The 25,011-nt window shown below is 44.2% G+C and overlaps 1 protein-coding gene across 1 annotated transcript in view; it reads left to right on the forward strand.

Moving 5' to 3' along the window:
- The first annotated feature begins 5,169 nt into the window (after nt 1–5,169).
- The window catches only part of GRM4 (glutamate metabotropic receptor 4), a 289,589-nt gene continuing 269,747 nt past the window's right edge, over nt 5,170–25,011 (forward strand). The window contains exon 1 of the mRNA XM_083509182.1: nt 5,170–6,197. The gene's annotated coding sequence lies outside the window, so the exon portion shown is untranslated. The remainder of the gene's footprint in view (nt 6,198–25,011) is intronic.

Raw genomic sequence — 25,011 nt, forward strand, 5'->3', positions numbered from 1 at the left:
TCTCACTTCCTCCATTTCTTCCCCTTCTATTTGCCAGGAGGTGATGATACCAGTGGCCATGATCTTCGTTTTTTTGATGTTGAGCTTCAGACCATATTTTGCGCTCTCCTCTTTCACCCTCATTAAAAGGTTCTTTAATTCCTCCTCACTTTCTGCCATCAAGGTTGTGTCATCTGCATATCTGAGGTTGTTGATATTTCTTCCGGCAATCTTAATTCCGGCTTGGGATTCATCTAGCCCAGCCTTTCACATGATGAATTCTGCATATAAGTTAAATAAGCAGGGAGACAATATACAGCCTGGCCGTACTCCTTTCTCAATTTTGAACCAATCAGTTGTTCCATATCCAGTTCTAACTGTAGCTTCTTGTCCCACATAGAGATTTCTCAGGAGACAGATGAGGTGATCAGGCACTCCCATTTCTTTAAGAACTTGCCATAGTTTGCTGTGGTCGACACAGTCAAAGGCTTTTGCATAGTCAATGAAGCAAAAGTAGACGTCTTTCTGGAACTCTCTAGCTTTCTCCATAATCCAGCGCATGTTTGCAATTTGGTCTCTGGTTCCTCTGCCCCTTCAAACTCCAGCTTGCACTTCTGGGAGTTCTCGGCCCATATACTGCTTGAGCCTTCCTTGTAGAATTTTAAGCATAACCTTGCTAGCGTGTGAAATGAGTGCAATTGTGCGGTAGTTGGAGCAATCTTTGGCACTGTCCTTCTTTCTTTCCTGGCTTAGGAATGGGTAATAATGCTTAGCTCTTTTGTATCCTATGTGACCTATCTGAAATGGTCCTCAGCTTGCTGGATGTCAAGCAAGCACACGAAAAAGTGCCCTGTTGATGGTTTTCTGCAGACATGTCAGTGGATGGATGGGAGTGAACAGGGAATTATCCACTGACCTTTAGAGGAGTTCTGCATCTGCATGGCGCAGTAATGGTCACACTGCACAGCAACATTGGAGGACTAAATCATATTTTCTGCCACAGGTTCAGATCAATAGAGATGAACCCACTCTGAGCCAGGTGTGAAGGTTGGGCTTATTCAAGTGAAGATGTTGGTGTTTTAGCACAGGGGGTCTTGAACAGTATGTGTTTTGTACCCTGCATGTCTTACAGACAAATAATGTCCTTGAGGCTCTGTAGCTGTCAATCAAACCCCAGTATGGCTTTTATAGCAGCTGCTTCTATATTTAATTCAACTGAAGGAAAGGACCAGTCATCTCTCATAAAACATATTTTAAACTTAGAGCTGCTGTTGTTTTTGTGCTATCCTTTCCATCCTGCCAAGACTCAGCATATTTTAGAAAGGCTGCTGAAAACCATGATGAGAAGCAATTGGAGAAACTGAGGGGTGGCTGGTTTGGGGGACTGAACTCAATGCTTACACAGTGCTTGCTTATATGTACTCTAGCTACAAAGGCTGAATGTGCCTAGAGACCCTCTAGCTGGGAGTCCTGCCAGGCCTGGTCCCTACTCTCTGTCTAGGCCATTTCCACCTGGGAAGTGGGATGCTCTGAATGACTTTAGCAACAGAGGTTGCTGCCACCTAGAATGTATTGCATATATTTAGGGAAATGTTGATATGAATGTTTTCTTTTCAATTTGCTAAATGTGGAAATATTGTAAGTAAGAAATGTATCTAGGCCTATGTTTTTGATGTAACTGTATACAGTGGTACCTCGGTTTACGAACTTAATCCATTCCGGAAATCCATTCTTAAACCAAAATCGTTCTTAAACCAAGGGAATTTCCTTAATGAGGCCTCCTACTGCTGATGCCCTTCCACCATTTGGATTCCGTTCTTAGACCGAGGTAAAGTTCTCAAACCGGGACACCACTTCTGGTTTTGTGGAGTTCATAAACTGAATCATTCGTAAACAGGATGGTTCTTAAACCAAGGTACCACTGTACTGACTTGTTTGCAGAGTAATCCTATCTGTGGTTGGGGAGCAGCAGGGTGGAGGGGAGCAGTGGAGCATGTGAAATTCTGCTGGCCAGGGAAAAGGGAGGTGGCAGTTCTCCACTTTTTTGCTGCACAAACTCCAGGTTGGTGCAGCACGGAAGTCTGGGTTGGGCTCTTCTTTGAGTGCAATACAAGCCCAGCTTCACCCTACCCCTAAAACATGTGTTTTTGGGGTCCAGTACCAGCAGCGGTCTTGCCTTTATCATACTTTCCATGGCTGCTGGGGGGGGGCTTCATGGCGGTGGAGCGCCTCTGCATGCAGAGACTGATAGAAAGGAATGTCTGCTGGATGCTAACTTCCTCCAGGAGCAAAGATGCGGGTAGGATTTCACCATCACTGCTCTTGTGAGTCATTTTGAGCTTTTTTTTTTTTAAGTGCCATATAAATAAACTTTATAAAACCTTTACTCAATCTTTTCTCTCCCTCAGCTATCACCTGGTAGCAGCCACTTCATCAGGCTGCAGAGCAGAGCAAGAAAAGCAGAGCCATTCAATTGGCTTTGGTGAGAGACGAGGTACCTTTGGCTCTTCCTCAACTGTCATCTAGAAGCAACTATTGTATTGGGCTATCTGAGCAGTGCTCATCTCAGCTGGTGCCTAAATTTGCTTTTTCTTCTTCTCCCACCCAGCCCATTGTTCCTTTTGTGCTGTGTCTGTTAGGTTGCAAGCTGCTCTGGTGGACTGTTCTAGCCACAAATGCTGTGCAACACAATCAACCTTACCCTGCATTTATCATAGCTGGAATGGAGCAACATAGGTGATATTCCATCCTCCATTCCATGTGTATATGGCGGTTCAGAATAAAAGTATTCCCTATTCCCTTGGGTAATAGCTTGGTCCTGGTACAAGCACAGCAACAGTCCTTTCCCTGGCATGACTGTTCTAATCAAAGTGCCCCAATGGAAAAGGGGAATGGAAGAGGCAGAACCTGTCATTTGGCAATCCGTCATCTGGCATTTGGTAATTCTTCTCAGGCTAAACCTAACCCAATAGGTAGTACAGGCAGTTGTCTGGGATAGCAGAATCTCAGGGGCTCTAAACTAATTGGAAAAATAATCAGGGGTGAACAGCATCCTCCCTCTTAGACCTATGGGGCAATATGCTTTAAGGTATTGGAAGTCAACTATGCATTCATTTTCCAGTTGCAGACCTTCCCCTTCATTCCATGCAGACGATGGAGTAAGAGTCCTTTACTTTTGTTTCTTTGCATAGAAAGCTAACAAGGCTGCAATGAAGAAAATCCTTGAAGAGGAAACACAATCCCCCCTCCTCACTACATAAAACAAAATGTTGGGGGAGGGGGAATTAATTTTTGCCTGAGGCAGCAAAATAGCCGGAGCCAGCTCTGACTCAAACAAGTACAGTAATAACCTTGATGATGCAGAATTCATCTTGCCCATCTGCATCTACTCACTGCATGCAGCTAGTTGTTAATTTCCCAGGGAATTCCTTGCCTTTCGATCACAGCTGAAATAACCAATCTTGATGATGTACCATGTTTCTACAGGAGTGCTATAATGTGAACAGTTGAGAGAAATCCTGAGGGGACAATCAATACCATTAATCTACTGTTGGTGGGGGGGGGGGGGGATGACTGTGTGGAGGAGGATTGTGATTACTCCAAGCTTTTCAAAAGTAGAAGCTAACTCTGCCTTGTTCTGTTGAACTGTGTGAACGATCATTCAGGGGCTAGGATCCTGCCCTCTCTCCCTAAGGTCATTTCATGAGCTGCAGATTTCCCTGCATATGTGTGTGTGGCTGCAACCCATCAGTGGAATTTTGCCATTGATTTTAGTGTGGTGGTGGGAGAAGGAGTGGCTTGCATCCAAAGATTAGGGGATCCCTCTGCTTAAAATTGGGATTTGAGCTTTCCAAGGGTTCAGATATGCAGCCCTCTTGGAACGTAAAACAAAAACAGAATATGAAACTGGATTATTTGTACACAAGGAACACTTAGCACAATTAGGTGTAGCTGCGCCAGCCTCAATCTATCAGCCCCGAGAAGGTGACAGTGTACAATACTCTTCAGATAGATTTTCATGACCAATTTATCTATCAATCATTATCTTGATGGATTGGAGTAGTTAATTGTGTCAATGGTGATTTCTAGAGGGCCCAGTTTTGGATTAATTAATTGATAGGCCGCAGTGACTACTTCAGCACCACTAGGGTCTGCCAGTGAGTCTGCTCATTAGCACAAGATGAGTTACAAATTGAGAACTATGCTGACTATGTGTGGGAGAAGCATATTTATTCTTGATTGTATTATGCACAGTGAAGCTCTGCTGTGAGCTTCATGTCATACAATGGTATACAAGGTCACAGTCTAGCACACATATATTCTTTGGTGCCCACTAAAGTTAAGTGAAAATCCTATTAAACATTACAGTGTAGGAAGACAGCATTGTAGACAAGTGTGTGTGTGTGTGTGTGTGTGTGTGTGTGTGTGTGTGTGTGTATAGGCACTACTTTTTGGTTTGGACTGTTTCTTGGAATATTTATATTCATGATTTTGCTATGCATAACAGCTGCTAATGATTATGATAATTTGACCACCATTCATCTGAATATTTCAGAGCCCAACAATGCGTTGCAGTTCCCTGAGTCCCGTTTTATAGATGGTGAAACAAATATATAATTAGGAGAAGCATATTTGCCAATGCTGTTCATTTTCAGCAATGAAAGGGTCATGTATGGAAGAAACCATTTTTTATTATCCTTAATATTGGCAACACTGTATGTTTCTTAAAAGGTAAGATTACAGAGGGTAACTGAATGGGTGATAGATGTCATGATAAAAAGTCAATCAGTTCCATAGTCCTTATCCATTGTGTTTATATCACAGTGTTAAACACATAATAGGGCTAACATCTATAATGTCGTCTGTGCCTATAAATACATCATGTCATCATGTCACATCTGATCTCAATATTCATTCTGCTGCTTTTTACATTTCCAAGGTTTGCATTTTAAAACATTTATTAAAAAAGTAGGTGGAGGGTCTCTCTCCGCCCCCCCCCGCCAAGCCACATTTCATTGTATATTGTTCATTGCATGAGTTCCTAGGATCATTTTCAGCTTCCTTTGCCACCATACCAAGGTGTACTAGTTCTTTAAAAGGCTGGCAGAAATCAAAGCCTTGAGCTTCGCAGCAGCTCTTAATGCAAAACTTCCAAGCCTCCCTCCTTTCTGGCTGCTGTGCATGCTGTTCAGCAGATGTTATCAGATTGAATTTAGTTTAGCGTGACTGTAGATCCCCCCCGCCCTTTCACTCTGCTTCCTCTCCATATATATCTTTCCGTCCAAGGACCATTCTCCTCCTGCTGATATCCCCAAACGCCGAAAGAACAAGAGAGGACTTTTTGGGGAGGGGGCTTTTCTATCTCCCCTGAGTGACAAGAAGGATCGCGTTTTATTCAATACCGCACGTTCAGGCTCTCTTCCGGCAGGAATTTCTCTGCTTAATGTGTTAAAAGATTATAGGATTTCTTTGAAATTGAAAGGGGGGGCAACTGGATGGTGTGTACTGTCGAAGCCTGTTTCAGCTCCGTTGACCCTGGAATACAGCTTTTCTTCGGCAAGATCCGAGGAGGATAAGAGTCCCCGTCCCCCCTCAGCCTCTAGAGCTTTTTAACGGCTGGCTCTGGAACGGACGACTTTTTCAGCACCATTCCGAGCGGACAGCTCCTTGGGGCTAGCATTGCTTATCTAAGGCACTTCGAAAGAAGCATTTGTGTGTGTGTGTGTCGGAGGAGGAGGAGGGGGGGGGACTCAGACCGCTAGATAGCCTGGTTAGAGCCAACAATATCCATTAATTATATCAGGAGGTGAAAGAGGGAAGCAGGAAACCTGCAACAGTCACAGGCTTGCCGTATCCCACACAGAAGGAGAGGGGCTGCACAACCTTCCGGCTATGTTTAGGTGAAAGACAGGAGGGAAAAGAAAGAGCGAGAGTTGCCATCACGAACTGCCTTCTAAACTATGCAAGACCCATCCTGATTTTGGACAGAGGAAATAGACGCGTCCAACCACCGTGTGATCTATTCGGCTACTAGGCGGAAGGCAAGGGAGAGCGAGTTTTAAAAGCACAACACCCGAAGGAGTTTTGCAGCACAAGCACTGGGAATAGCTTCGTGCTCAGCTCCTCAGGAAAGTGAAGCTTGCAGGGAGTAGGGAAAACGTGGATTTAAAAAACGCAGGGATGGGAGGATCTCGCCCAACTTCGCCTGGTTTCTGAGGGTGAGTCCTGCGATCTGCCTTGATAGCGGTGAATGGGGTTTGAGGGGATCTCCCTCGTATTGGCTGGGGATTTATGTTCTACCCCTGCTTTCTTTTAGCCTTCCCTCTCCGGCAAAAACTTGAAAAGCAGGCAATTGCCCAATATTCAAGGGCTGGAGAAATGCGCTCCCCACCCCCTCTTTGAGAAAACACCGGATCCCCAAGATTGCAGCTAACAAGGGGCGTGTAGCTCTGCATTTGTGTGTCTCCGTGGCGAGCTATTAGCCCAGCTTTCTTACTATAGCGAAGGAAGAACTCGCCACATGTGAGGAACTTTGCTGTGGGTTGAGGGCTTTGATGTTGGAGGATATGCTAATGAACGTCTCAGCACTGCCAGGGGGATTGGATGGGGCGATGAAGGATGAGCGCCGGGGTCCTGCTAATGGTTTGCAATGAATCACTGGGATTGTAGGGCTGAACTGGGAAGGCGAGATGGGAAAGCATTCCCCAGATGCCGTGGTCAATATAACAGGACTCCGTTATCATGGAGGGCAGGCGGGGAAAGAGCTGCAGCAGAAAACAGGGATATTCTATCAAATGATCAGGCACCGTTGCATTTCCCCCATTCATTTCTATAATGCATCTGCATGCACATTTTAGTTATTTTGTTTTAAAGCGTGAGCGGTTCATCGGCGCCGAGAAAGGAAACCTGCAGCAATTTGGGCTGCAGCATTTAAGAAGGCATTTAAACACAACAGTTTTTAAAAAAATTTAATTTTTTTTTAAAAAATGAAGCCAGAACAGCGGGGAGTGATGCTTTTCGCTGCTGGGTGAGCAAAGGAAATAAGACGGGTGGGGGATGGGGAGGAAGAGGGAGATTATGAAGAGAGACCCAGACAGCACCTGGGCGACCGAGTGCTGTGTGATGCTTATTCATCATGGTTTAGATTCCTGGCGAGCTGTTTCAATTCCTTTCCGCTCCTCTGTTTCTGAGTTAATTGCATTAACAGTTTTCGTTTGCAAACCCTAGATCACGGTGGATGGATCGCTTCTTGGTGCTCTGCTAATCTTTCCCATGATAAGCTTTCTTTCTCCACCCCTTTTACTATATGCCACCCCTCAGAATGGGAAGATGGTCCTGATGTTATACTGCCTTCTCGAAGATAATGCACTCTCTCTCTCTCTCTCTCTCTCTCTCTCTCTCTCTCTCTCTCTCACACACACACACACACACACACACACACACACTCTCTCTCTCTCTCTCACACACACACACACTTCTACCTCTAAGCTACAACCTTTGGCTCTTTTGCTTAGGATATTGAACAACAAAAGCGTCTCTTTAACTCCTGTCCACCGAGCTCAGGATGGAATTGTTTTGCCGCTTTGGGGAGGGGATGCATTTTTAATACCTTCTGCAGAAAAGATAAGAAGTCGCGGGGTGAGAATACACCTGAGAAGCAAAGAGCTATATGCAATGGTTTGCAGCCAGCTCGTTTCTACTCACAGTAGACCCACTGAAATAAATGGACTTGAACCAGTCATGTCTATGGATTTCAATGGGTCTACTCTGAGTAGAACTCATGTTGGATACTACCCAGTACTGTAATAATAGCCCACGCAGGGAGCTGTCCAAGGTAGCCATATCCATTTAGTCACTTGTTCTGGCTAGATCTTTCCGGGAGTTCACTACATTGCTACTGTACAATGGTCTCTTTAGCCCTCCTGGCTTCTCAGGAGGAGGAGGAGGTACTAATAGCTGGCAGTGGGAAGGAGAAGACTAACAAACTTCTATTTGTATCTGCCTTCATTAGCAGCACAAGACCAAAGGTCTGTGTGTCCACTGCAGGCAGTAAATAACAGCTACCTATGCTGGGGCAGCCTGTGTGCTCCAATTTGACTATAAACTGATGAGGGAGAGGGGAAGAATCCTCTCCACTTGGTGGCATTTTGAGGTTAAGGGCAAAATGAGGAAGGCCAGGCCACCTTCCCTCCTTCACATTTGTTTAAAGTGTTGTTGCTCTTGAAACACATCTCAGGACACCAGGCTGAGGCATTGTTTGTGCAGTGTAGTCAAGCATAATTGGTTGTGTATTTCCCTTTAGGACAGCTCTCTGAGCAGTTCTTTTGTAAAAACGGATCAGGGATTTCTGCATATAAGGAAAGCTGATGGGACATAAAGTCTAAACAACAGTTTCTAGTCCCCTCTGAATCTAAGCTTCCACACTCATTTGTTTTGCTGTAATAAATTTGCCATGCCCATTTCAGCCCTGGCAGGGAGCCACTTCCTATCAGAAAACCACCACCATCAATTTGATTATATCAGCACTTATGAGGCTCAAGGATGACTCATTGCTGTTGTTGACTCACCTTTGGCTTGAAGAGTTGAAGAGGATTTTACAAGGTAGCACTCAAACAAACAGGAGGCTTCATAGCATAATGGATTATCTTAAACACAACCTGTGGATAAAAGAGCTATCTGGTACCTTAGCATTAGGACATCCCTAATTCAGCTTTGAGTTTTTTTCCTACCGCCAAGCGGTATATAATTTTTATGAAATAAATAAAATGTCATAATTTCTACCTTTTCCTACCTAAATTCCAGAGATAATCTCCAGATCTGTTTATCTGTTTTGCCACTGTGTTCAATGGCAATGCAGAGGAGCTCAAGATTTCCTTCCTTCAGGACCTCTTGATGTTCTGAAGGAGGAAGAAGCCCAGAAGATACCTGCTGAATGATAGAATCATCACATTTGTTTCCCAATATTTGTGTCCCAATCTAAGCTATTGTAGAAGAAGGGTGGTGTAAATGCCAAATCCTACCCCACAGTTTCTGGCTACCAAATAGCTTCACAGATAAGATAAAGCCACAATCACTCCTCTTCTTCCACCAGGACACACAAAGCATAATGCTCATGACCATAGCATTTATGTTTGTTCACCATTTAGCTGGTTTCTGAAGAAGTCCAGAGGATGTGATTTATAGGATGTAGCATTTAGCTGTCCATATTGGCCATCTGGCCAGTCTAGGCCCACAACCTGTAGGGACCAGCATCAGCACCATTAACTGTGTGGGAAGTATAGGGAAGCCAAATCGGAATGATGCTTCTTTGAAGTCATATTGTTTCCAAAGCGGCTGTTAGCGCATGCGTGCGCACACACAAATATTAACATAGTAAATGTATATTATCACCACTGGTTGTGTCGTATTAATACAGTGGTACCTTGGGTTACAGATGCTTCAGGTTACATATGCTTCAGGTTGCAGACTCTGCTAACCCAAAAATAGTACCTCGGGTTAAGAACTTTGCTTCAGGATGAGAACAGAAATCATGCAGCAGCGGCGTAGCAGCAGCAGGAGGCCCCATTAGTTAAGTGGTGTTTCAGGTTAAGAACTGTTTCAGGTTAAGAATGAATTAAGTTCTTAACCCAAGGTACCACTGTAAGTTCTTAACCAGAGGTACCACTGTATAAGTCTGGCATTTTTAAGCTCCTATCAAACCCTGACAATATTTACAGACAATTTATTTATGCCATTCTTGGGCTGGCTTCTGTTCAGTACTGGAAAACAACCAAGGACTAATTTTTGGTATCTCTCCCACTGGCAAAACCCCAAAACTGTTGCCACTGAGCACCAGAAAGATGCATAGCTTTGTAACTTTTCTGTCGAGTGGCCCAAGAACTCTTTGTGCCCCTATTTCAAATATGCCAGGAGAGAACTGCTGAAGAACAAACAGCCATTTGCAAGCCTTCCACCTCCACCTCCATTTCCACTTGTGTAATCTTTGCTGCCCAGCTGAGCATGCTCATTGCTGCTTTGCTCATCTAGTCTCCTTTGCTTATTGTTATCTTGTAGCAATAAGAAAACCTTCCCGCTGAAATTAATGACTTAACATGCACATGCATTACGCATCATGGCCTGGGAAGAAACTACTCTGGGGATATCAGGAGCTGCTCCACTGAAAATACTTTGCATATATCTCAGCCCTAAAGATTCGTAACATTGGCTGGTTTGAAAAGAAGGGGTGCCAGGTGTTCCGCATGTTGCTATCCTGGTACACAGATATATTGAAGTCAAATGCAAGCTTTGTTTGAAGATCCTGGGCACCTATTTTTACTTTGTGCCTCTTTACACCAAGGGCATCACTGTCATTTGGAAACTGTGCTGCCCTAGTTAGAAAGAGGCTATCAAAAATTCATTTCAAGATTTCATTGCGTTTGGCAAGCTCAGGAATAAAGATGGACTTTCCCCCCTCTTTCTTCCTCCCCCTCCTGACCGAGATGTGCTGGATGAGTTTGTTTACTAGCACATGTTTGCTGCCAGGACAAATCCGTTGCTCTGCTTGCCTTTCCACCTGTCACTCTCGTTGTAGAATCCTGTGATCTGTCTATCATGGTCGCCCAATTCACAGCGCTTTTAATTTTCAATGTGAGAAAAAAATGGTTTTGCTTTAGAAGATTGTGGCAGAAGGCTGAGTGGAAATGCTGAGTAGAGCAGGCAGTGACAGTCAGGCTGTGATCAGTGCCACCACTAGAGGCATGTCAGCCGTTTCTTCCAAAACTCTGTGGAGCTTTGAGCCAAAGTCTTTGCTAACCACCTGGATTTAGTTGAGCAGACCCTGCTCTAGGCAATGAAAATGTTCTTCTTTAAAAGTCTGCACTGTGAGGTCAATTGTTATTAATTGGCAGGCTTATGATTGGTTACAGGCTACCCGTCCCCCCCCCCCCGTGGCCTTGAGCTTTCATAAGAGATAGGAACATCGGGAGCATCAGGAGATAACTGTCATTAACTGGACCACATTCAGTGGTGATAACTGTTAACTGGCTTTTAATTGGGCCATGATTATATAAGAGTTCATGCTAATTCATATAGGCACCAGTGAATTAAGGCTGTATTTTAATCATTTTATAATGTTCAGGCTGTTAACTTGCTGCTAACTTAGCCAGCGGATTAAAGGTTTTTAAAGCAGACAAACAATGTGAGCTTTATTTTTCGTGAGGTGGTTTAAAACCAGCTCCCCTTCTTTTTTGTTCTGTTGTACTTAAACATAGTCTTTGCAATAAAATCCACAGCCAAAGCAAGGTCCCCTATAATAACCTCTCAAGTGTGCATGTGTGTGGAAACCAGTGTAAGCTAACCGGAGTATTATGCTGATATAAGGCTGCCCTTGCTCTCCAGAGGATTAGTGCAGGTGGAGGAAATGGTCCTGAATTAAAGGGGAAGAATAGACAGGGATACAATTCACGACTGCCAGAGCAGCAGAAGCAAGGTGGTAGTTCTGTCCATTTGAGCTTATCAGCATGGGAAATCAGGTTATTTAGGATTAATGGGTTTTAATCACTTTATTGGCAGGTTCTGTTTCCTGGGTGGAGAAAAGGGACTGAGAAAGAGAAATTACAGCTGGTTGGTTAAGGCTGTAGACAGAAAAATAGGATTTCTAGATTTATGCCACATTTGAAGAGGAAGGGGAGAACATAGAGTGGGGAGGGGGTCTGTAATGGCTCTTCTACACATAATATATTTCATGTGTGAGTATTACATCACTTTCATACATATTTTGCCACAGACACATATCACACCAGGCCAAATGTGAAGGCAGGTCTGTCCAGCAGATTTGGACAGCAAAACACAGGTTCATTACACACACCAGTGTACATGTGGGTGCATGCAAATTTTCTGCATTGGAGTGACATCAGTGCAGAAAACCCTGCACATGTGAACTCAGCCCTCTGTTGAACAGCACATTGCATATATCTTTTGCAACAACTTTGTGCCGCCTTTTACTCAACTATAAAATGGGCAGGTGTTCTTTATGCACAATGTGGATTTTCAAGAGCTTCTGTGATTCATTGTTGAATCATTTCAATCCTGCTGTTCTTCAGACTAACATTTGGGGAGTCTAAAGACATTTTAATAGTGGGGTTAACAAGTGAAGCTGTGTTGTGCAGCAGGAAATGAGACCGCCTAATCTACAGTAAATACCACGTACGATAGCATTTTCAAAGTATGCAAAACAAGTATGCATTCTGTAGAAAACTTTTGTCTTTGTACCTTCTATGGCCCGTCATTTGCATGCTCTTAATGATACCTCTTAATCAGGGAATGCAATCAATTTATTGTAGTGTCACTGTGAGTATTTACACCAAAAAGCTAGATCTTTAGGTGACATACACATATGTTTGTGCAATAGTTCTCAGAATACCATTAAAACAGTATCTGGGCACAACACATGTCTAATACACTATATTATTATTATATTTAAGAAAAACAACTAGGAGTGACTTTTCCGTTTGTGACACTTTAGGTACCATTTTGCCATGGAATCAATGCTGGAATGAATAAACAGACTAATATTTTATTTCTCTACTTTCCCCCTTCATCTGTGGGGTAATGAAGTGATATTCTCTGCTTGCCTACAGTGAGGCTGCTTGAAGTTGTTTAGCTTTGACTTCAGCAGCATTTATTAATGAGTTCCATTTGTATTCCATGTTCCCATCAAGGAGGTCAGGGTGGGAGGCGTTGAGATTATCTCTCAACAAGCAAAGGAGGTAGGCTAGGTGGAAATATTGTGATGGGCCAAAGCTTACTGGCGGGAACCTAGGTCTCCTTGGATCAATTCTGACTTTCTCCCATGTTGGTCTCTTCCATGGTTATGGTCATAAGTGGATAAACTTGCAACAACATATCATGTCTAACCGAGCTTTTTTGAGGACTTATTTTAGATGTTCATAGTAGCACAAGAAACGAATTGTGTCTCTCCTAGGGTTTTATGCTTTGTTTTGCTAGGATTTCTTTTCTCCTGAACTCTCTTTCTCTGCTTCAGCTCTATTGGGGCTTATAGAACCTTTCTTCTATATCAGGGGAACTTTCTCATACTGAGAGCCATTCTTCCCTCCAGGCAACCTTCTGGGGGCCACATGACAGTGGTCACCAGAGGTGCTAGCTTGAGAGGGCAAAGGAGGAGGGTGATGTCACACATGCACTATGTCCCAATGTTGTGCACGCAACAACAGGATGTCAGGGGTGGAGCCAAATGTGGCGGCAGCATGGTTTCAATGGCCAGTGGCCCCCTCTCCTCATCCTCCTGCCACTACCAATGGCAGGGGGCTCCTTTGACCCCCCTTCCCCATACCTTTTGTACCCTTCCCCTCTCCTTTTGTACTTGGCTCCATGCTTAGCTCCCTCCACCCCCTTATTTTTTTGGCCCAGCTCTCCCCAAAAGAGAGGCAAAAGTGGGGTCAGAGGCAAAAGTGAGGAGCCCAGTGGGGTCAGAGGCAAAAGTGAGCAGAGCAACTCCTGCTTTATATTAACTGAATACTTAGGATAAAAAAACCCAAGTCAACAAACTATGAAAAGGCAATATCCTCTTTTTTCTGTGGCTCAAGTGTGTGTGTGTTGTGTGGGGCACTGTGGTTGGGAAGAGGAGGTTCTTTGAAGAGCTGTGGTTGCAGTGTGTGGTTTGCACTCTGAAAAGTGACGCAGTTAGGGCAGATACTGTGGCATAATATTTCTTCTTTTCCGCACCTCTCAGATCGTTCCATTAACATGTCAAAAGCAGGCCACAACTCCACCTGACACCTGAATAACCCACCAGAGAGTTTCCTGACTAGTACATAAACACCAGTATTAAAGATGCTGCAGTTAGAATTTGGCTAGCATTTGATGGATGGCCCTCTTCTGCAAGAACCGCGATCCAGGTTTGCTCTTTATGGCTCTACTGGCTCAGTGGGGCTAATGAGTAAAGTATGTGAGAATATTCAGGAGATGAGGCCAAATCATTTTATAGTCCTATACTTTATGTTACAGGTGCTGATGTAACACGGTACAGTTATATGGAAGTCAATAGAGTTATAGGAGTTTAATGGATTTTTCTCTTACCCCATCCCGCCAGCATCTGAGTTGCATTTTTCTGCTGGGTGAAAGCAGGTTCTTTTGGTTTATGAACAGCCTAAAATTAGTGCTGTGCCAAAATCTGTCCTCCAATTTCTCTCATGTTTTCTTCTCCTGCGAAAGAGGCTTCCATTTTTCTTCTTCACTCCTGAGGCACTTTAGAATTTCAGGGGTTTCTTAGACACCCCTAACATTGTGAGGTGGCTGAAGGTGGTATGCTTGTTTTCCTTTTCCAGCAAATATTTCTCCAGAACACTGCAGCCTCCCTGGCTGCCCACACTCCCTGATCTGGGAGGAGTTAGTAGGCGCAGGAATTTGGTAAAACCTAGCCACAAGTTTACCACCGCACATGCTGTTTGTGAGAAGCCACCTTAGGCTTGTGGTTCTTTAGATCTGAGGATATGATAAAGAGACCATAGGAGAGATGGGTCAGCTGTCTTGCAGCAGAAGGTTGTTCATTTGATGCCTTTTTCTTTTCATCCAGCCCAACTTTAGGGCTTCATATCTATACCTGAAGGAGCGTCTCCACCCCCATCGTTCTGCCTGGACACTGAGGTCCAGTGCTGAGGGCCTTCTGTTGGTTCCCTCACTGCGAGAAGCGAAGTTACAGGGAACCAGGCAGAGGGCCTTCTCGGTAGTGGTGCCCACTCTGTGGAATGCCCTTCCATCATATGTCAAAGAAATCAACAGTTAAATGACATTTAATAATAATAATAATAATAATAATAAATTTTATTTATATCCCGCCCTCCCCAGCTGAGCCGGGCTCAGGGCGGCTAACAACAATCAAATAACAATCAAATAATAACACATTCTAAAAATATTTCATTATAAAAATTAGTTAAAATCAAATTGATGGCAACCGATTAAACAAAATTCTGTGCCGGTTGCCAGAGGAGGGAGTCAGGCTGCGCCCTGACCAAAAGCTTGGCGGAACAACTCTGTCTTGCAGGCCCTGCGGAAAGATGTCAGATCCCGCAGGGCCCTAGTCTCTTGTGACAGAGCATTCCACCAGGTTGGAGCTGCAGCCGAGAAGGCCCTGGCTCTAGTTGAGGCCAGCCTAACCTCTCTGAGGCCTGGGACCTTGAGGGTGTTATTATTTGTAGACCGTAGGTTTCTCTGTGGGGCATACCAGGAGAGGCGGTCCCGTAGGTACGAGGGTCCTAGGCCGTATAGGGCTTTAAAGGTTAAAACCAGCACCTTAAACCTGATCCTGTACTCCACCGGGAGCCAGTGCAGCTGGTATAGCACCGGATGAATGTGATCCCGCGGCGAAGACCCTGTAAGGAGTCTCGCTGCGGCATTCTGCACCCGCTGGAGTTTCTGGGTCAGTCTCAAGGGCAGCCCCACGTAGAGCGAGTTACAATAATCCAGTCTGGAGGTGACCGTCGCATGGATCACAGTGGCTAGGTCAGGGCGAGAGAGATAAGGGGCCAACTGCTTAGCTTGGCGGAGATGGAAAAATGCCGCCTTTGTTATAGCTGTAATCTGCGCCTCCATAGAAAGGGAGGTATCGAAGATTACACCCAAACTCCTAACGGACGGTGCTGGCACCAATTGCACCCCCGCAAGAGATGGGAGTTGCCCCCTCGATCCCATATCGTCCCGCCCCAGCCAGAGGACCTCTGTCTTCGAAGGATTTAACTTCAACCGGCTCCCACGTAACCATCCAGCCACAGCTTCCAGACATCTGGTCAGTGTGTCTGGGGCCGAGTTAGGATGGCCATCCATCAACAGATAGAGTTGGGTGTCATCAGCATACTGATGGCAGCCCAGCCCAAAACTCCGGACAAGCTGGGCGAGGGGGCGCATAAAGATGTTAAAAAGCATCGGGGAGAGAATCGCACCCTGCGGCACTCCACACACCAAGGAGTGACGCGATGACAATTCCCCCCCAAGCGCCACCCTCTGTCCCCGATCAGAGAGAAACGAGCGCAGCCATTGAAGGACTGTGCCCTGGATCCCCACATCGGCAAGGCGGTGGTCCAGGAGTTCGTGATCGACCATGTCAAAGGCTGCTGACAGATCTAGAAGAATCAGCAGCCCCGACCCGCCTCGATCCAGCTGCCTGCGGAGATCATCTGTTAGGGCGACCAGAGCCGTCTCGGTCCCATGACCAGCACGGAAGCCGGACTGGAATGGATTCAAAGCAGATGTTTCATCCAGAAACCTACCAAGCTGTTCAGCAACCGCTCTCTCAATCACCTTACCCAGGAATGGAAGATTCGAGACCGGGCGGTAATTGGATAGATCTAAGGGATCTAACGATGTTTTCTTTAAGAGCGGACGCACCACCGCCTCCTTCAGTTCCCCTGGGAATATCCCGGTGCCAAGGGACAGATTGATGATATCCCCCAGGGGGCCCCGCACCTCGTCTGGACATGCTCTAATCAGCCATGACGGGCACGGGTCAAGAGGACAGGTGGTGGGCTTTCCAGCTTGGAGGAATCTGTCCACATCGGCTGGAGATATCCGGTCAAAGTGGTCCAATACTGGACCCGAGGACAGTCGAGGGGCCTCCAGTTCCTTTATTGTATCCAAATTGGCAGGGAGGTCATGGCGGAGCGACAAGACCTTCTCCGCAAAAAAGCTCGCAAATGCCTCACAGCTATGTGTCAGATTGTTATTTAAATTTGGCTGTCCTTCAAGGGACGTTAAAGACCGGATTATACTAAATAATTGCGCCGGGCGAGAGCTAGCGGATGCAATGGAGGCCGAGAAGTAAGACTTCTTAGCGGCCTTCACTGCCATCTCATAGGTTTTCATAAAAACCCTATAAGATGTTATTGAGGCTCCGTCACGGGCACCCCGCCATACTCGCTCTAGCCGTCTGAGGTCCCGCTTCATTTTCCGAAGCTCCTCGGTAAACCAGGGAGCCCGGTTTCTGCGGGGTCGCAGAGGGCGCTTAGGTGCGATCTCATCGATGGCTGCCAGGAGCTGGGTATTCCAGCCCTCAACAAGCTCAGTCAATGAGTCGCCAGGGGGAGCAAGGTCCCGCAAGGCTTGACGGAATCTATCAGGGTCCATCAGCCTCTGCGGGCGAGCCCAAATTGGCTCGCCACCTAAGCAGGGTGGGGGTGGAAAGTCAATCCTGGCTTTCAGAGCGTAGTGATCAGACCATGGCACCTTCATCGAGGGAGACATGATCACATCTATACCGGCGCCAAAGATCAAATCCAGCGTGTGGCCTGCTTGATGTGTGGGGCCCGAAACAAACTGGGAGAGCCCTAGTGTCGCCATGGAAGACACCAGGTCCAGAGCCTGTGAGGAGGGAGTGGCATCAGCATGGATGTTGAAGTCCCCCAGTACCAATAGGTTGGGGAACTCCAAGGCCCAGCCGGCCACCGCCTCCAGCAGGCCTGACAGGGTGGCTGCTGGTGCGCTAGGTGGCCGGTACACCAGCCAGACAGCCAAGCTCTCCTCGGAGAGGAGACATCTGAAGGTAGCCCTGTTTAGGGAAGTTTTTAACATTTGATGTTTTAATGTATTTTTTAATCTTTTGCTGGAAGCCACCCAGAGTTATCCAGATTCCTAATGGACAGCTTTCTCCATCATATCGTCTACTTAGGCCAGACTCTAACTACAATAAGATTTTAAAAAATATATCTAATGAAGTATGAGCTGGGTAGACACCAGCCCCTTCTGGGTGCTAGGACAGGTAGCAGGACTGCTTGCAAGAACAAGAAGTTGGTGATCTTTCCAGAAGCAGTGGGTGGCATGCTGGGGTTCAGCAGCTCAACTGACTGTCACATACCAGGACAGAGAGAGGGAGGTTGGCATGGTGCAGTCTGGTGTTCCTGCCAGTGCATTGCACTGCACTGACCTCATTGCTGCACCCCTCCCCTTCTCAGCCCCAGTGTGCTGCCATTTCTACAGAAGTCAAGTGACTGGCATAGCCTTGCCACTCTATCCGCTGTTGCTATCTATTCTGAACAAAATAACACAACACGATGGCCAATAACAATGACACTAAACACTATTTATAGACTAATACAAATGATCAGAAATTGCAACCAAAGTCTCTAAATTTTCTTCACCAGTCGCGGTAGAATAATTCAAAAGTTTGATATATACATAATCTGTCACCAAATATCGCCGGAACAGAGTTTCCGGATAACCAGTCTGTTTTGTTCAATGCTTCATCAGCCAATCTTGATCAATTCATCATCAGCCAGACTTGTAAGAATTAATATGAGAAGGATGCAGTTCAATTTCTTAACAAGCTGAAATTACAATATACATGCGATGAAACCTGCGTCTGTATAAAATAAATTGCATAATACAATATATACAACTAAGATACATACCCAGTCTTACATATAAGTAAATATAAATGCTGTAGAAAGCAATGACCCACTGACTGGACGGGGTACTGTTTTCATTTGGTTGTCAGGCATTCTTGCTGTTAATGTTGTGCTGTGTCTTTAATTTCCCTTACTGTATATTAGTTTCACTAATATACACATAACTATATTATGTTCTTTACAATTTGTTACCAGCACCAGTGACTACAGTATCATATGAGTACTGATCCAGAGCATATTTTCTACAGCGTTTATATTTACTTACATGTAAGATTGGGTATGTATCTTAGATGGGTATGCATCTTAGCATTGAACGAAACAGACTGGTTATCCGGAAACTCTGTTCCGGCGATATTTGGTGACAGATTATGTATATATCAAACTTTTGAATTATTCTACTGTGACTGGTGAAGAAGATTTAGAGACTTTGGTTGCAATTTCTGATCATTTGTATTAGTCTATAAATAGTGTTTAGTGTCATTGTTATTGGCCACCGTGTTGTGTTATTTTGTTCAGCTTGTCTATACTGCAACACAGGGGTCTGTTTACAGATTATTGTTGCTATCTATTCAGCAAATCAGATTGGGAGGAAGTCTGCAAAAAGGAAACCTCATTTTAACATATCTAATTTTCTTTGTAGATCTTGCCAGGTAAAATGGCAATGGTCCTTGCAAGGTGAATTTGTGTATGTGGTGCCCCTCTAGTCCCACTGATAAATGCCAGTGGCTTTTGAGATGTTTGGATGAAAGCTATGATGCAAGATGCTCTAATAGCAAACAATGTGAACATGATAATTAAAAGGCTAATATGGACCAATGAACTTACTCCCCCAAACACCCTGCAAATTAGAGATATAGCCCAAGGCTGCGTAAAATAATCAACATAAGGCTGATTTAATTATATAAACAAATCCAGGCTAAACAATTATCTTTAATATAATAACAATAATAATCCATATGCAAACATTCAATTAAATTCTAGTAAATCTGAGCAAGTCAGTAGAAAAATTCCAAATGTAACCAATTTTACTTGTTAGCTAACAGCCGCTGATGAAAAGAGGAGTCAAAATGCATGTGGCACTTTTGATTGGACTGAGCTGATTTGCTTCTAAGATTGCATGAACTTGGGACTGTTTGATTGCTTTGAAAACGATTGCCTCTAAGATTGGTTACATTTGGAATTTTTCTACTGACTTGATAGGCTTTACTTAGATTTAATTGTACGTTTGCTTATGACATATTATTATATTTAAGACAGTTGATTAGACAGAATTTGTTTATATAATTCGATAAACATTAATTATTGGGCAGTGGGTTCATTTAGTTCAGTCTCTGAAGGAGGATTCTTTGATTCTGGTTAGCTCTCTCAACAGTACTATGCTGAAAGTAGACAGTGCCTCTCAACTCTTGTCATTGGAATGCAAGGCTGGACTGAAGCTCAAATTCACAGTCATTTATAGGGCTACCACAGCTTCCTGTGCTTGACAATTTTGTGGAGTGGGGACGACAGAGGCAAAATTCTTCCCTGTCTTACTAGAAATAGGGTGCAGAAGGTGAGGTTGCAGGTGGGGAAGTGCCTGCATTGGGTGGTAGGCAGTAGCCCAGGTGTTGACAATAACCATGTAGGCATTCCACTTCTTCCTGTTCTTGTAGGCAAGAACAACCCTATTCCCCATCCCTTGCCCACTCAGAGTAAGGGTAATGTCCCCTCACTCTGAATTGGCACCATCCACCCTCTGTAAGGTTACAGTGCCAAATATAATGAGCTATTTTGTATTGTGAGCCTCAACATAAACCCATGATGTAAGAAAGAAGGGACCCTGATATCATTATCTGAGGCCCTTCTTTGTGTGCCTCCTCCATGAGAGGACCAGAGGGTGGCAACACAAGAACAGGCCTTTTCTGCACTGGCTCCCTGTTTGTGGAATGTTCTCCCTAGGGAGATTCAGCTGGCCTTCATTATACACCTTTAAGCGCCAAGTGAATGACTTTCTCTTCAACCAGGCCTTTGGCTGATTGATTTCCAATGCCCTTTTAAATGTGTTGTAGGAGGGGGTATTATTGGTTTGTTTTTTATCTTATTTTTATTATGTATTTTGTCTTTTTTATATTATAATTTTATGTTGCGAACCACGCTGAGGTCTACAGATATATACAAATTTTAGCAACAACAAATGGCCCTGAAGCAGCAAAGTGTGGACTAGTAGGTGTGTAAAGGTCATTGTTAATTATACTTTATTTAACTAGATCCCCCCTTTTGTATAAAGTGACTAAGTGACATTTAATTGGGGTCTGCATCAACTCTGTGTGTACCTCAACTAATTTAGGTGCAATGGGGTGATTTATGATAGTCTTTCATGTAACCAAGTCAGATCAAGGCATGTCATAGTAGGTGGACGTGTGCCAACCTTCCATGTAGATCTGCTGCTTTGTTTTCCTCCCCATAAAGTTAAACACACAACCATTTTCTTTCTTTCCCCACGCTTATCTTCTGATAGATTGGCTCCTCTTAGTTTAGGTCAAGAATATGCAAGCAGAGAAACAAAAACAAGCTCCCTGGGGAAATGCCCAGAGTTTGGGTGGAGAGTGGTAGGGTTTCCTACACAAAAAGTGCAGGTTGGATCTGTCCAAAATATAGCATACTTGATCCACTATGGAGGAGCTCCTTTGCCTGTAAAAGTCACCCACTTGTGTGAAAAGGGGGGGGGGAGTTACAGCCACTTTTAGATTCCCCATTACACTTATTGAAGGAGGCATACCAGGACTTCAGATTTAACCCATCAGACTTGGACCTGAATAGCAAATCTAACTGAAACAAGACAAAGTGGATCTGAAGCACACCGGGCTGCTTCCAAATCCTTCTGGTTCAGATAAAAAGAGAAACTTGTGGTCATTGCATACCCCTAGTATTTACAGAACAATGCTGTTTTAATTTTCCTATTGTCTAACGCCACTATAGGCAAGATTCTTAGTACTCAGTTGGGTTTACAGAAAGAATAGTAATCAAGGCTAATGTGCAGATTGGCTAACGATTACTTCCTTCAAATAAATCTCTGTAGGGGTAGCAACTACAATAAAATCAGCAGGATGGATAATGGCTTATCTAAAACAAATTGTTTCAGATAACCATAGGCCACATCCCATTTGTCCTTATTGAGCAAATGGCATTCAATTGTAAGAGCTTGGCCCTGTCATCTGGGTGGGCCTGGTTGCTAAAGACTTCAGAAATGTTGGCATAAGCACTTTGGACAGCATGAATAAATTTGGTCCCAGGGACAGGCTAAGTGAACTTGATAATTTAGAAGAACAATTGGGAGAATTGGGAGAACAATTCACCTGCAGTTCAAATCAATGGCAAATTAGATCATATCCCTGCTCTAGGTATCTATATAAATTCTACTACTGTAGCCAGAATTTCCTAGAAACCCTAAACTCAAGCCACACCATGTGTTCCCTCTCCCAGAGGAAATGAACTCTAATAGTTAACAGGGCAATCCTATACAATTCTACTCAGAAGATAGCCACAGTAAGACTTATTCCCAGATAAGTGTGTGTATAGAATTGCAACCCACATATTTTTTTGATTGGAAACTTTCCTGTTCCTGTTTGTTAAAAAGCAAAATGTATCTATGGGCTTTTTGAACATAAATTGAACCATAGTTACTTTCATCATTAGTTATCGCTTGGCCGAGTGAGGTTTACTTGAGAATTAGTTATTTCTTTAAAAGTTTGTGCATGAGATATCAGCATCTATATCTATCTGGTTCAATATATTGTATTTTTCTATTTTATCCAGGACAGATTTTATAAAATTTACTTGTCCAATTTTAGACAGGACATCCTATTGTCAAACACGGTCTCCTTATTCTGGTACTTGTTACACATGGTTTACTCAATGCACACTCTCCTGAACAACTGTGCTGATCAGGGTTACCAAGCTTTGCTACGTAAGAGAAAAGCTGGAGAACGATAAAATATGTGTTGTTAGCTGGAAAACGTCAATGAAATAATTGGTAGTTTCTTTTTGTTCTCCTTCTTGAAAACCTTATTCACTGTTTTTTCATCTTTAATTATTTCACTCTCCTCAAACAATCTGAGTGAATGTGTTTGTTCCAGGAGATCTACCACATCAATGTTTTTCTCCATTTATAAGTAGAAAATCTAGCATGTATTACTTTCTGATGCTCCTTCATGAGAATCAACACTACTGTTCTTACACAGCTTACACAGTTCTTACACTAGTGCCAACAGGGTAACTTTGTGCTTGCTTTTCTTCTTCCTCTTCTTACAGTACTTTGGTACCTTCCTGGGCACCTTCCTTCCCCATCACTGCTCTTGCTGGATTGAAAATAAGATGAGGCATTTTCACCCAAATTCAGTTTTTCTAAACTGTCCTGCAATCAATGCTGTATCAGATAGGTTTGAAAGCTAACTTCAGAAGGAAGATGAGTCACCTCTAAGCCCCCAGCCCTTTCCCCCTACGTGTCCATCAGTCCTCCAAACCCCTTCCCTCTTTACCGTTAATCCCACATGCTGGTAGTTGATGGTTGCGCTCCAGCATCAGCAAACCATGGGGAAAGGAAAGGAAAATATCTGGAGTATCAGAGGTTTCCCATACCTGCTGTAGCCTCTTGAAAGTGTAGCTTTCCCAATGGCTCACTGGCATTGCTACTTAAGTAGCCCTTGCATCCAGATAGGCAAATAAAGAGGCAGACACATAAGCTGGGGTTGAACTGGGCCCCTTTTATTTAGAACTTTTATTAAAATCAGCAGAGGGAGATGACTATGGGGTGGGAACTAACTTAATTGGATAACTATAGCCATTGGGTGACCCACCCTTGCCTAAGGAATTAGGGCACAGCTCTCTAGCCTGCCATGATTCCTGGCCCATACTCTGAAGGTGAGAACGGAGACTTTGCCTCATCATGCCCCTGGGACTGCAGAACTCCTAGTGGATGAGGAAGTTTGGCCTCAAAGAAGGCCCCTATCCCACCCACTGAACTGTGGAGTCTGAGAAGTGAGCCTCAGGGCTGACCCATCACTTGAAAGGTGCCTAAAGTGTGTCACTAGCCTAAACCAAACTATTTCTTTTCCTGCATCTACACTGTCCAAAGCAGGCATAGGCAAACTACAATTCCCATCATCCCTGACCACTGGTCCTGTTAGCTAGGGATGATGGGGATTGTAGTCCTAAACATCTGGAGGGCTGGAGTTTGCCTATGCCTGGTCCAAAGTGACCAAATCAAGAAGATTAACCTACTGAAACAACACAATAGACCATCTAGCACTCTGTCCCGCTATTCAGTGCAAAGTAGGCAAAGAGCCAATTTGCGATCCAAAATGCAGTTTGGGGGAAAATCTTATGTGGTGACCCCAAAGCACACTGGGAGAGAGGGAGGGAGGGTGCTGCTAGAGAGAAGACAGACCATCCTTTAAGTAGGGATCAAGCCCTGCCTTCCTCCTCAGACCATCTTAGGAATGTGCCAAGTGGCACCAAGGATTTCCCCGCACTGCCTCTCTTGCCCCAGTGGCCCAGAACAATGCACCACTGTCTCAGTTCCATCTAGCCTATTTGGTGGAATGTTCTTGGGGAAAATGCACTTCCCAGGGGCTGGGCACATTGCCTTGCACATCACTATGCACCAGCCAAAGAGGGGGGGGAGACCTTCTTCCATCTCCTTGCATGCTCTTGGGGGAATCGGAGTGCTTGCTCTTTGTTTTCCTGTCATGTGCCAAGCACTGGCTATGGAGTATGCCAAATTATGCTTCCCATCTCATGCTCCAGATCCAAGCTGGCAGAGTCTTTGCTCTATGAAGCATGCCGGATTATATTTTTACATGCTCTAGAAATCCCACTGGACAGAAGAAACACTCCTTTCCTACCTTGCCCCATCCCCCCCTCCAAAGTTTCTCTCTCCCTGAAAAAAAAGTGGGGGGCTTCTCCTCAGATTACATCCCCCTCTGCCATGCCCCGAGCTGGTGAATTAACAGCTGGTTGAATTAACAATTTTATCAATTGTCACAGTTATTTAATGTGGAGAAAACTGAACACAATCTTTTCTTCATGCTACTCTCCCAAAAGGACAATCTGCAATTTGTTTCGTCACTTGCCTGATATTGCTGGTAGGTTATTTTAATTAATATTTAACTAAACTCTACTTTTCTCAGTGTTCTCTTTTACTGTTCTCCATCTTTTTTATTTGAGCCTATTAAATATTTGATGGTTATTCATTCTTCTTTTCCCAGACTTGCCAGCGAAATTCAGAATAAATTGGGCTTTGGGTTGATTTTGACACTTTAGACAATTCAGAATCCTGTTTTGATAATGTTGCAGCCACAGCAAAGTCTGCTATACTTTTGATGCTACAGGTTTGTCAGAACCTTAAGAACATAAGAAGTGTTTCTGGATCAGACCAAAAGTTCAGCTAATCAAAGGATTACAGTAGGCAACCCGATGCTTATGGGAAACCCATAAGCAGAACTTGAGTGTATGCACAATATGAAGAAGTACCTTTGTCTGCTGTGAATCTTCCAACATACGTTGTCCTTGGATGGCCCCCATGTTCCAGCATTATGAGAGAGCAATAAAAACTATTTACCTTGTCTACACAAGACATAACCTTATACACCTTTATCATACC

The sequence above is a fragment of the Podarcis liolepis genome (assembly GCF_965112155.1).
Source record: "Podarcis liolepis genome assembly, chromosome: 6".
In the NCBI taxonomy this organism is placed as follows: domain Eukaryota; kingdom Metazoa; phylum Chordata; class Lepidosauria; order Squamata; family Lacertidae; genus Podarcis; species Podarcis liolepis.